The sequence below is a fragment of the Humulus lupulus genome, chromosome 2, assembly GCF_963169125.1.
Source record: "Humulus lupulus chromosome 2, drHumLupu1.1, whole genome shotgun sequence".
In the NCBI taxonomy this organism is placed as follows: domain Eukaryota; kingdom Viridiplantae; phylum Streptophyta; class Magnoliopsida; order Rosales; family Cannabaceae; genus Humulus; species Humulus lupulus.
In genome coordinates, this window is record NC_084794.1 from 223,680,839 (window position 1) to 223,694,342 (window position 13,504).

The 13,504-nt window shown below is 32.3% G+C and overlaps 1 pseudogene; it reads right to left on the reverse strand.

Moving 5' to 3' along the window:
- Positions 1 to 782: 782 nt before the first annotated feature.
- LOC133815202 (ATP-dependent Clp protease proteolytic subunit-related protein 4, chloroplastic-like) lies at positions 783 to 2,830 on the reverse strand (annotated as a pseudogene).
- Positions 2,831 to 13,504: the final 10,674 nt, after the last annotated feature.

The window sequence follows — 13,504 nt, forward strand, 5'->3', positions numbered from 1 at the left end:
ACTGTTATTAGGTGTCACCATTGCTGTCTAGGCCGACAATTATTAGGTGTTGTCGTTGCTGGAAACGCCAATAATTATTAGGTGTCATCGTTGCTTGCAAAAAAAAATTTATTTTAAGTTAAAAATTATGATTTAAATGAAACATTTATATATAAATCTAAAAAATGATAGATTAAAATAACAAAACTTATACAAAGTATTTACAAATAATCATTTACTCTAATAAAGATTACAAATAAAATAAAACACTAAATTCAATGTCCAACTACATATATTTCTTCGTCTTGTCCTTGTACTCACTCTCGTTACCAATCGTCTTTCCAAAGTAAGAATTGGTACTACTTCCTACAACAATTAAAAAAAAAAGAGTTAGGATTCTCAATAGTTCAGACTATGATTAGTGTCAAGAGTTTAATTAGACTGTGATTAGTGTGACAGTCATAACTGTGAAAAAGACAAAAAGAAATAGAGATATACCTTTGCCCTATGCTGTAAAAGCAAACTTGTTTCAATAGTCTCACGCATTCCTTGAGGTGCTACTTGTTACCTTCTACCGTGAACTTATCTCGAAGCAACAAAATCAATAAATGGAGTCACCCTGCAGGATACTAGAAGAACCCTAAGTCACGAGACAAAATTTAACCAAACTTTCGAATACAATTTCAGCTCAGAAGGACAATATATAAAAGGAGTCATTTCTACAACAGTCTCGAATTCAGGTAACCTAGGGAAAGTTAGGGAACATGGTAATTTAGGTAACCATACTATTAAATCTTTTTTTTTTAAACAATTTCAACTATTGATAATAATACCTTGTCTATGACACCATATTCAACTGCCTCACTGGGACTAAAATATTTTGGACGCCTGATATTAGCTTCAATTTGCTCAGTTGATTTGCCAATATGCTTTGCAAATAGATTAACCTTGACAAAAGAAAAAAAATGAAATGATATATCACCTCATGTGACTGCAATTCAAAACAAAGCTTGTCAATTAGTAAAAAACACATTAACTCTATCTACTATATTCTAAGCATAATTAGCAAAAATATATTTTCAGAAACTTATGTGTTGTCATTTTTTTTCTTCCCCTTTTTACTTTGACACATTATTGAGTTTTATTCTCATTACTTGGTTTGATGAATTAAGTCTTGCAGAAAATTTTAAACTGGTACTTTATAAAAATATGAAGCCAGAACACACAAGAAGATAATAATAGTTATTTAAACACTCAAGATCCATTTTGAAGTAACACTATCAAAACTTGAATTTAAGACCATTTTTTATTGCACACACAATTATGTGTAACTAAAAGTGTAATTCAGTCGTTAATCTTACCAACTCAACATCTATTGCTTGACCTTGAAACCTTATAATGGGCTGCATAAGTAAGAAGATTGCATTTTCAAGTTTGATTGTAATGTGCATTGAAACATAACTTTATCATGGTTTTTTCTTTTTAAAAATAAAATAAACTATATCATGGTTTCCCTGGACAAGAATGTGCATTGATTGTGTTAAACCATTGATCAAGAAAAAAACATGTTTCATCATAATTGTAGAGGAGGGAAATGCAGAACGATTTCCCTATGCACCAGCAGCCAAAAGTAAGGCTGCTTCTCCCCAAGCATTACCAACACAGAGAGTAAATATTGGGGGCTTCACATAGCTGAAGTAGAGAAGAATCAATATAAGTTTGCTGGAAACATGATCCACAAACAAGACTATAATGATTACTCACCCCATAACATCGTATATAGCAAAAGCTTCGGTCTCATAACCCAACTTTCACCACCCTGAAAATAAAATAAAAAGAAATGATGATAAAATAATGTTAGCCAACAATCCAAGAATTTTTTTTAAACATTTTGTGAATTGACTAGTTGATACAAAAGAAAGAGAAAAAATAATTGTAGGTCAACTAGAACTAGGCATCACAAAGCAAGCACATTTCTAAATCCTAATGACATGCCTACAAGCTGGTAATTTCCAACCATATCACCTACCAGTAAGTTTCTTTCAGCCCAGCCAGGGCTAAAATATAGAATAGAGTTGAGGTTGGACAAAAGTTCACCCTTCCTCAAAATTCCAAAGGTAGAGCAATCTAATATAGAATTCCATGAAACCAACATAAAGCAGAAAATTTTATTCTGAATAGAATCTTAAGGATAAATTCATAAAAGCATTCAGTAAATGTTTTCAATGGTACAACAATTTTTGAACAATTGAAGCCTCTTAGATGATACAGTGAAATTCTATGAGACATACAAAGCTTTATGTAAAAAAAAATTCCAATAACTAATTGAAGAGAATAAACACTGCTAACCTTGGTTGTTCTAGTGGAGTTTATGTAAAGATAAATAGGCTTGTCAGCATCTTCATACTGAGGGTATAGAAACTCTGCTAGTATCAACTCTGTAACAGAAGGGACAAAAGACATGCTCAAGTACATAATTTGATTTATGTACAAGTATGATGCAAAATCTGGAGGGCGCTGCTCCCATGCACTTCCCCTGGAAAAATGAATAATCTGCAGAATACATTGATAAAGTTTTGGCAAATCTGATGCTAAGGAAGATTGGGAACATAATGGAAACCGGAGTAAATGTGCTCCTATTCTCAGCAAAATCAGATAAGAAGAATCAGACAATGTTAATGAAGTCAACACAAAGAAAATCTTAAAACTACATTTAGCTGTGGCATAGTCTAAACTACAAATACAATGACGCGTAAAGATTATCTTTCAAGTCTAAACCATAGTTGGCATGTGAAAGTGAAGCTAAGTTAAACACAGTACATAGTGATGGTATTGATGCTCAAACCTTCATCTTCCTAAAAAAGAAATGAAAGCAGTTGGCCACTGAGCCTAATAAATCTCAAATAAAAGTTTTGGGTATTCTTGAGTCTTGACGCTATTAGCAAACATAGAGACAGATGAAAGACAGAGAGAATGAATAGAAGAAGTTATAATTAATCTCTTAATAAAATACAGAAGAAAACTATGACTTATGCATAGGAAAATCAAGCATGACCTAGGTAAAACATATACATATAGATGAGCAAGTGTCATTCAACTAAGTTGATCATATAAATAAATATATGACTTCTCTAATATCCCTAATCCAAAAGGATCAAAAGAAGTAGATAATTACTATTCAAAGGCATGAATTTTACGTATGACCTTAGACCATTAAGTATTTTCTTCAATGCAAGATCAATCAGTTTTGTCTCAAATGAAAATAAATGAATCACTAACTCAAGCAAAAGCTCTCCGAAAATTCTTGAGAAAAACTTGTTCGATTCCATGTTGGTCTTTCACAATGTCCACAGAAGAAGTTCTCTCTGTGAAATTGGTTCCCGCAGCAGAAGAACTATGCAATTTATTAAGGAGCTTAATTTGGTGTTTGTAAAATTTAGAATACAGAACATTCAATAAAAATTTCAAACATATATATATCATGTACATATAAAAGGTTCAATCCAAGAGTTTAGAGAACAACGTAGCCCACTAGAATAAATATGTAGCAGTAAAAGAAAAGAGAATAATTATTATCCATCTAAGCGGATAGTTAGGTCCATCTTTTCCATCGAATAACTAAAAAGACAAGTTCTTGAAAGGATTGAGGTGTTAAGTCACTTAGCTTTATGCGAGGAGAAATAGTATATTGGATTGTGTGTGCAACTAGCTAGGCTGCCACTAAACAAAAGACCACAAAATATTTATGTAACAATAGGATGGATATATTCATGCTATTCAAGTTTAACCAACACAGTTTCAGACAAAGTTTCAAGGAACTCTAAAATTATCTATTTCAAACCTTCAAATATATATATATAAGCCAGGAAAAAATTAGTAATCTCATTGATTGTTTCAACTTTCAATCAAATGAATAAGAGAAAATTTCAAATTTCCAAATTTTGATAACATACAGCTTTTACATTTGCATAAAATTTTGGTTTAAGATCACCTCAAACTCACAATGAACCCATTGGTTGTAGATAATAAAAATTCTCTTTGTCTGGTTCAACTGAACAAGAAGAAATTTTGCATTTACTATATATAAATACACACAAACACCCTCCAGTGCACCAAATTTTTTTTTAGTTATTAAATTTTTTTTGGTGTTTTATTTTATTTAAGTGTTAAGTGTGGTGAATTATTTTATTTCAATGTTGTTTATTTTATTTAGTTGTTGTTTGTTTTATTTAATTGTTTGTTATTTTATTTAATTGTTAGAATCGTTTGTTAAATATTTTTGTGAAATTATTTGTTAAATGATATTTATTTATTTTTTATTTTAAAAATGTGATTATGTGAGATTTGGTTGAATGCACTAAGGTGCATGGTAGATAGTGATGTATCCTAGTGATTTAGTGTGTGCTAGCGCATGGTAGCATGATGCACATGTGTAGAATTTCCTACACATTATATAGTTTCCATATATTAAATTTAATTGATACATTTACAAAAAAATAAAATAAAAAGGGAATGAGAAACCATGTGTTGGACGTGTGGTGTAGTGGGAAAGGAAGTGAAATTTTTTCCATTTATTTTCTGAGGCAAATAAAGTCAAAATTTGAAGAAGATGTCCATTTTGGGAAAGAAATGTGATCACCATTTTATCTCCAATAAATTGTGATAAAAGAAAATAATAAGAAATTAAAAAGAGAAAGGAAACTTACCATTTTATTTGATTAGGCTTTATTGAGAGAATTAAGATAAAGGGGAAAGGAAAATTAGGAAGGGCCATTTTTGCTCTTGGCTGTCATGTTCTAGAGAGAGGATAGAGAGAGAGTGTGGCATGATAGAGAGAGAAGGAGAAGAAGAAAGAAAGGAAAAAGAAGAAGAAGAAGAAGAAGGAGAAGGAGAAAGGATCAATCTTAGGGTATCGTCTTTGATTTTGTTATATGTTTTCTTTCTTTTAAATTTTTAGTATGATTGATTTGAGTTGTTTTTAACTGTGTTGTTCTACTTCTTCTCCATCTTGATTTTCAAAAGAAAACCCCTAGGGTTTGAGCAAGGAGGTGGTCCTAGTTGGGTTCTTGATTTCTATCAAGAGAGGTATTGAATTTTCCCCTCAATCTTTTGGTTATTGGTATTTGATGATTGATGGTTTGGAGAGACTATGGCTGAAAGTGGGTTTGTTTGTAATGGGATAATATGTTGTGTTGATGGAATGTTTTTCTTATATTTTGATGCGTGGGAAAATAGACCTAGGCGTGGGCATGGCTTTATGTTGTTTGGGTTTGATTTTTTATGGTTGTGTATTAAAAATATGTATAGTGAGATGATTATTGAAATATGGTGATTATGATATGTCGTTCAAAGCTTTTCTATGGTTAAATGATAGATATGTTTTGGCTTAAAGAATTTATGTGAAATTGTACAAGGGTTTAAATTTGTGATCTATGAAAAGTGATGATGAATATTTAAAATACATGAAAAGAATGGGTTATTTTTTATTAAATGTGTTTTGGCCTAGGGTAATGCTCAAGTATGATGGTTATTTTTTTTTTTTTTTTTTTGTTTAATGTCAATTGAATCTTAGAAATCATGATAGGTTGTGATCTTGTATGAGGTTATGATGGTTGTGATCTTTGGAATAATTGCATGGTAATAATATATTGAGAGTATATTTAACACCAGATCAAAGGTGGTCATTTGTTCATGACTTGTGAATAAGTTCTAAGGTGATTGATGAATTATTGTATACTCATGGTGTGATTAAAATGGCTAAAGAGGTTAGAAGCATGCTAGGGTTTGTGTTGAAATATTGTGCATAAATAAGCATGAATTTTGTGAATATAATGAAAAGAATAAATTTAATGATTTAATGTGCTTGCCGATTTTTGTGCAGAAATGATGTTGTTTATGATGAGAATAATGTTTTGAATGCTTAAATAAAGTTTGCAAATGTTTTAAAGTTTTAAAAAAATTTAATGGGAAATTTAATTATGCTTTGAGAAGATATTTTGAGTAAATAAATACCTACAGATTTTTTTTCATATATTTGATGAAAATATGAGTATTATAAAAAATGGAAATGGTGATTTTAATGATAAATTTGATTGCTGGAATTTTTGTAAAAAAAAATGTAAAGTGTGTTTCAATAAAAGGAATTTGATTGGTATTTTGAAATAAATTAATAACCTAAACTATGGTAAAATTTAAAAGTGGTATTTTTAATATAATATGAGTGGTTATTTTACAAGTTATGATTTTCTTTAATTGGATTAAGAAAAATGTTGGATTTTTATTCACTTGTGATTTTTTTAAATAATGGCTGAAAGTTTAGTTTAAAAAAGTTTTAAATAGTTATTTAAATTTTCACATATGAATTTGTGTTACATAAAAATTAAGCATTAAAAATAATTCAAACAAAATATATTTTTCCCACACTTAAAATAATTATTTTTCTCACATCAAATTATGAAATTCTATTAACTTAAATTAAATTATTATTTTCTATGGAGACATGATAATCATAGGTATTTTCTTTTCAAAACAATTTCCAATGCATTTGCTTTTCTTTGTAGTTTAAAAATAATAAATGAGTCTTTTATATATTCTTAATGGCTAAATAAAATTATTTTTATGTAATAAAAAGAAAGTCTTGGGAGATTTAATCAACCTAGTAATTTTAAGAAGATAAACAATGATAAACAAAAATGCTACAAGTCTATTATTTTAAAACGATAAAAGTAAGACGCATGGAATTATCGTTTTAAACGCCACATTTACGCACATTCCCACATATGCATCTTACATGAAAATTCACTTTTACATCCAAAATAATGTCTATTATGCAACCGTGTAGTTTTTATAGAAAGATCATGCATGCAATATAGGTAAAATGAGCATTATTCTTTTATATCCTTATGTGTAATTAATCATATTTGTATGTTGTGTGTAACTCCTACCATGTGTGCATGGCCCATGCACACATGAGTTATATGAGAGGGAAAAATAGTAATTATGTGAAGCTAAGGAATGTCGTTTCGATTATGGTATAGGCTCATTGAGAAGTTGTGGTTTTACTTAGTTTGGACCTGAGGTAAGGAAGTTAGATAGAATTTATGAATGGTAAGACTGTTGTGTGAATGAAATGTTATGAATTATGAATGCCATAATGTGATGATATGTTGGCTTGTATGAATATTGTATGATATGAATGGATGTTAGCGTGATGAACGCGACACATCAAATGGGTTGCTAAGGATAAAGAAGACGTAACCCAAGTTATTAAGGATATGAAGACTTAACTCCATGGGCGGACGTGCCGAGGTTATTCAAGGACCAGAGACTCTTTTTTACCTCAAAGGGTGGCATGGACAAGTTAGGGGGCCATGTTCACAAGGAAGTGTTCATGATTATGTTATGATGTTAGGTGATGTTTATGATTATGTTATGATGTTTGGTGATGTTTATGATTTTGTTATGATGTTTATTATATGATGGTGGCATTATGTTTATGTTTATGATATTGATGCCAATTTTATGATGATGCTATGATGTATAAAGATGAATGATAGTGTTTGTAAATTGTTGTATCTTACTTACTTGTTGTTTGTACTTCCTTACTGGGCTTTTAGCTCACCCCCTTACTTTCCCTTCTAGGTAGCAAATAGGTTTCTCTATGGCACACGTGGTGATGTGTGGAGTTCTGTTGTCCTAGTATGTCTGGTGTGGGGCATCCTATGGATGAGAAACGATCAACTTTAAATGCCATTTTTAATAATGTTATGTTTAATGAGATTTTCTTAAAAAAAATCAGTGGAACTTAAACTTTTGCTTGTTTTTAGAACTTTGCATAAAACTGATATTTTCTTTTTAAACTTTTGGGCCCAATTTGCATGTTTTAAGCAAGGCCCCACTGAAACCTTTATAATAAGTGGCTTTCTATTATAAACTATTGAAAATGTGAATGTTTTATTAAGTACTAATTAAGGGCTTTTTTACACACACATATGGTATTTTTTATGATCCTTACTTTCAATTCAGCTGCCTCTTTCTCTTCGAGGTTGGTGGCAAAGCCATTGATGTGACAAGTAAAATGTAGACTATTTTCCCTTCTCTTTGCTGTAATAAATAAAATCATATATATAATATTGTATATATATTAAAGAATCAGTCAATCGATCAAGAATTGCCTTTGTAACTTTAGAGTCATGTGCATTTAATCCTAAATAAACTATATAACACTTTATATATAATTGAGACAAAATAAAACAAATGAAAACAATGTTAGTAGTAATTTGAGTGAAACTAAAACAAAGAAGTTAGCAAATAAAATAGCAAAAAACCATTGAAACTTCTTACGTTTTAATTTGATGGCAATAGTCGATGGAACATGGAAGAGAGAACTTCCCTGATTATCTATTTCGCTACACAAGAACAAATGATAAGCAAAGAAAACTCTATCAAATAAAGCAGCCCAATCCCTAGATCCATCACAATAAGATATCACAAACCCCGTGAAAGACCTTATAAATGTAGAGACTATAAGTTTATTACCTTTTCCTCATTGTCAGTGGTGGACTCATCATCGTCGAAACCAGGAGAGTTAGCCAAGGTGGGCTCATCGTCATCAAGAGAGAAAGATCTGACCCCTGCCCCAACTACGAACCACCAAGTTCGCCATTGATACAAACTCTTCAATGCATCCCCCGCCCCACCGCGGAGAGACTTACGGAGGAGAGACTTATAGAGAGAAGGTTGGAGTCTGAGAGGAGAGAGTGAGACCCAATTTTCGTTTGGGGTCTGAGAGGATTTGGGGTTTGGGGTTTGGGGTATTTGGGATATTACAGAGGGAAAAACAAAATTTGGGGGTTTTTTTTATTTGGATTCGCAGGAAATAGAATTATTAATAAAATTTTATTTAAAAAAACTTCTTTTATTAAATATATAATAACTAATTGAATTAATAATTAAAAAAATTAGACAATTAATGAAAAATTATTTTGTAACTAATAACTACTCTATGTTGCAAATTAATAATTAATACTTTTTTATGAATATATTTGTACAATATAAAAATTTTAAATTATTTTCAATATTTAACCAATAAATAGAACAACTCATTTTCAATATATTACACTTAAACTATGATAATATTTAAAAGATGTATTTTTAATATAATAAGAGTGGTTATTTTACAAGTTATGATTTTCTTTAATTGGATTAAGAAAAATGTTGGATTTTTATTCACTTGTGATTTTTTTTAAAAATGGCTGAAAGTTTAGTTTAAAAGAGTTTTAAATAGTTATTAAAATTTTCACATATGAATTTGTGTTACATAAAAATTAAGCATTAAAAATAATTCAAACAAAATATATTTTTCTCACACTTAAAATAATTATTTTTCTCACATCAAATTATGAAATTCTATTAACTTATATTAAATTATTATTTTCTAAGGAGAGATGATAATCATAGGTATTTTCTTTTTAAAACAATTTCCAATGCATTTGCTTTTCTTTGTAGTTTAAAAATAATAAATGGGTCTTTAATATATTCTTAATGGCTAAATAAAATTGTTTTTATAAAATAAAAAGAATGTCTTGGGAGATTTAATCAACCTAGTAATTTTAAGAAGATAAACAGTGGTAAACAAAACATGCTACAAGATTATTATTTTAAAACTATAAAAGTAAGACACATGGAATTATCGTTTTAAACGTCACATTTACGCAACATTCCCGCGTATGCATGTTACATGCAAATTCACTTTTACGTCCAAAATAATGTCTATTATGCAACCATGTAGTTTTTATAGAAAGATCATGCATGCAATATAGGTAGAATGAGCATTATTATTTTATGAACTTATGTGTAATTAAGCATATTTGTATATTGTGTGTAACTCCTACCATGTGTGCATGGCCCATGCACACATGAGTTATATGAGAGGGAAAAATAGTAATTATGTGAAGCTAAGGAATGTCGTTTTGATTATGGTATAGGCTCATTGAGAAGTTGTGGTATTACTTAGCTTGGACCTGAGGTAAGGAAGTTAGATAGAATTTATGAATGTTATATTATGAATGGTAAGACTGTTGTGTGAATGAAATGTTATGAATTATGAATGCCATAATGTGATGATATGTTGGCTTGTATGAATATTGTATGATATGAATGGATGTTAGCGTGATGAACGCGACACATCAAAATGGGTTGCTAAGGATAAAGAAGACGTAACCCAAGTTACTAAGGATATAAAGACGTAACTCCATGGGCGGACGTGCCGAGGTTATTCAAGGACCAGAGACTCTTGTTTTCCTCAAAGGGTGGCATGGATAAGTTAGGGGGCCATGTTCACAAGGAAGTGTTCATGATCATGTTATGATGTTTGGTGATGTTTATGATTATGTTATGATGTTTGGTGATGTTTATGATTTTGTTATGATGGTGGCATTATGTTTATGTTTATGATATTGATGCAAATTTTATGATGATGCTATGATGTATAAAGATGAATGATAGTGTTTGTAAATTGTTGTATCTTACTTACTTGTTATTTGTACTTCCTTACTGGGCTTTTAGCTCACCCCATTACTTTCCTTTCCATGTAGCAAATAGGTTTCTCTGTGGCATGCGTGGTGATGTGGGGAGTTCTGTCATCCTGGTGTGTATGGCATGGGGCATCCTATGGACGAGAAACCATTAACTTTAAACGCCATTTTTAATAATGTTATGTTTACTGGGATTTTCTTAAAATTTGTTAGTGGGACTTAAACTTTTGTTTGTTTTTAGAACTTTGCTTTAAACTAATATTTTCTTTTTAAACTTTTGGGCCCAAATTTGCATGTTTTAAGCAAGAATCCACTTAAACCTTTTATAATAAGTGGATTTCTATTATAAACCATTAAAAATGTGGATGTTTTATTAAGTACTAGTTAAGGGCGTTTTTACAAATGGTATCAGAGATGGTCGTCCATGTTTCCAAGGACCCCCCCAATACACGCTAAAGACGAGAAAATCTCACCTCACCGCGTCGTAAGTATTTGTTTATGTGCTATTACTTGTTTTCGTTTTATTTAATTTTTGTAGTTCGTAACTTCAGTAGTAAGATGCCTCCTGTATTGAAAATGACTAAGAAACAATTGCTTAAGGAGATCCGCGCGATTCCTAAAGTCCAGCTTGATGAGGACCCTTACGATTGGCGCATAGCAGCCTTGAAAACGACAAAGGAGGTCTATGATCACATCCAAGGGATGATGAATAAAAGGGGAGCCTTACTATGGCCCATTGAGCAACATTGGGTCATGAAGGAAGCATTGTCGATATACCCAGAGGCCTTTCTTCAGTGGGATCAATCATGGAACCTTGTTGAACAACAAGACCTGGAGTTTAGCACCATGGATTACACAATTCGCGAATTTCTGAGTTACTACGAGTTTAGTCGTCGGGAGTTGGTGCTAGTAAAGACGGATGACGGGGAACTGGAGGAGCGTTTAGAGACGGTGCATGACGAGGAAGGAGAGTTGGCAGTTGAAGAAGTAATTCGAACCATACCGCACTTGACCGCGAGGATGGAGATTATGGCGAGCGCTCCCAGCTATTTCCACATCCCGGAGTTTATTATAGTTCTGGGGACGAGTCCACCGTTGAGGACTAGAGTCCTGTTCGTAATCGTCGCATGGGGTGCTAATAAATAAGATGGAATAATAATAATTTTCTAAGACCTTAAGGGATTTATGTTTTGATTAATTAAACACTTTTGGGATTGTTAATTTTGGAATAATTTAAACATTTTGGATGCTATGGATATTTTGTTGCAAATGATGTGGTTTGAATATATGATTTTGCAATATCTATCAAACCAATATGCAATGTTCCTTCCTTATGATTTTCCTTTGATTGCCTTAGAACTTCATCATGCCGACCAGAGGAAGAGGAGGAAAGGGAAGAGGAAGAGACAGAGGAAAGGGTGCCTCCACAAGGTCTGAAACTACGGCCACCCCTGACGTTGAAATGCCATCTGTTCAACCTGCAGCTCCAGCAACACCATCTGTGGACCTGGCCGCAGAGGTAGCAAGGTTAAGAGAACAGCTGAGACTGAGAGATGAGGAATTAGCACAAGCTAGAAAAAGCACCACAAACATCCCAAACACACCAAATACCTCAAGTACCAGTGGCGCAACCTCAGCCATCAATACCACCACCTCCACCACTACCAGCAACCTATGGGTTCGAACCAGTATATGAACGCTTTAGGAAACAAGCCCCACCAACTTTTGAGGGGAAAGCTGATCCAATGGTAGTAGAAGATTGGTTAAGGTCGGTTGAGGCTATTTTTGATCATATGGAGTTAGATGACCGCCAAAGGGTTTCCTGCGCAGTTTATCTACTTAAGATGGATGCACGGATTTGGTGGGACGTGACTCAACAGACCCGTGATCCAAATACCATGACTTGGGTGGATTTTGTCCAGGCATTCAGTAATAGAGTATTACAGTCCAGCTGTGCTAGCAACTAAGGTTGACGAATTTATAACTCTGGTACAAGGGAATCTTTCAGTCACTGACTATGCACAGAAGTTCGATCAATTGGCCAAATTTGCCCCTGAAGTGGTGCCAACTGATGCATTGCCAGTCCAGAGGTTTGTAAGGGGACTCAAACCGATGATCGCGAGGGACGTTAGGATGACCAGTGCTGAAGTGGTCAGTTATGCAAAGGTACTGGATAGAGCTCTTGAAGCTGAATATTTGGAGGAACGGATATGGAAGGATAATTCTGCTAGAAGAGAGAACAACCGCAACAAGAGCTTCCACGAGAGCAACAAGAGAAAGGCTAGCGAAGGGCAGAATAGTGGGGTTAATAAAAGACCTAGACCTCTAGCCACGAATAGCAACATTCACAACTCTCAGAACCATAGCAACCGCTTGATAACTCTACAAATTAGAGTTATTTTACCATATTTTATATGCTAATTGTTGCTTAGTTCTTGAGTTTTTAATTAACTTATTAAAGTTTTTATGTAATTTTTAATTTATTAGTCTTATTGTAGTTTTCTAGATTTTTATATGTTTCTATATATATTTTATTATAATATGATGTAGTTTAATTATTTGAAAATTGTTTTGTTAGATTATAAGTTAAAAAAAATGTGATTTTATTGAACTTAATTGCCAAAGTAAATTAAATTTCAATTAGTATTTTCATGGAATTAATATGAGTTATTTTTTTATTGAAAATATTTGATTCTAATTTAGTATTTACTTATTTTGTAGGTTGTACTTTGCATTTTTTTTATGCTTGAAAAAGAAGAAAAAAAAGAAATAAAAGTGATATTTTTGTAGAAAGTAACAAGAAAAATGGTTGTTTTTCCAATTGACCACCAGGCCCACGCTAGAGCCCAGGCCCACGCCTTCCATCAACTCCTCCAGCTGAAAGAATTCCCAGCCGTACGTGCTTGCCAGCTGCCCACCAAAGTCTTCTCTTCAGCTTGCATTTCCATCAGCCTTCACCCCATTCCACGCCACCTGCCAGCCTCTCTCAA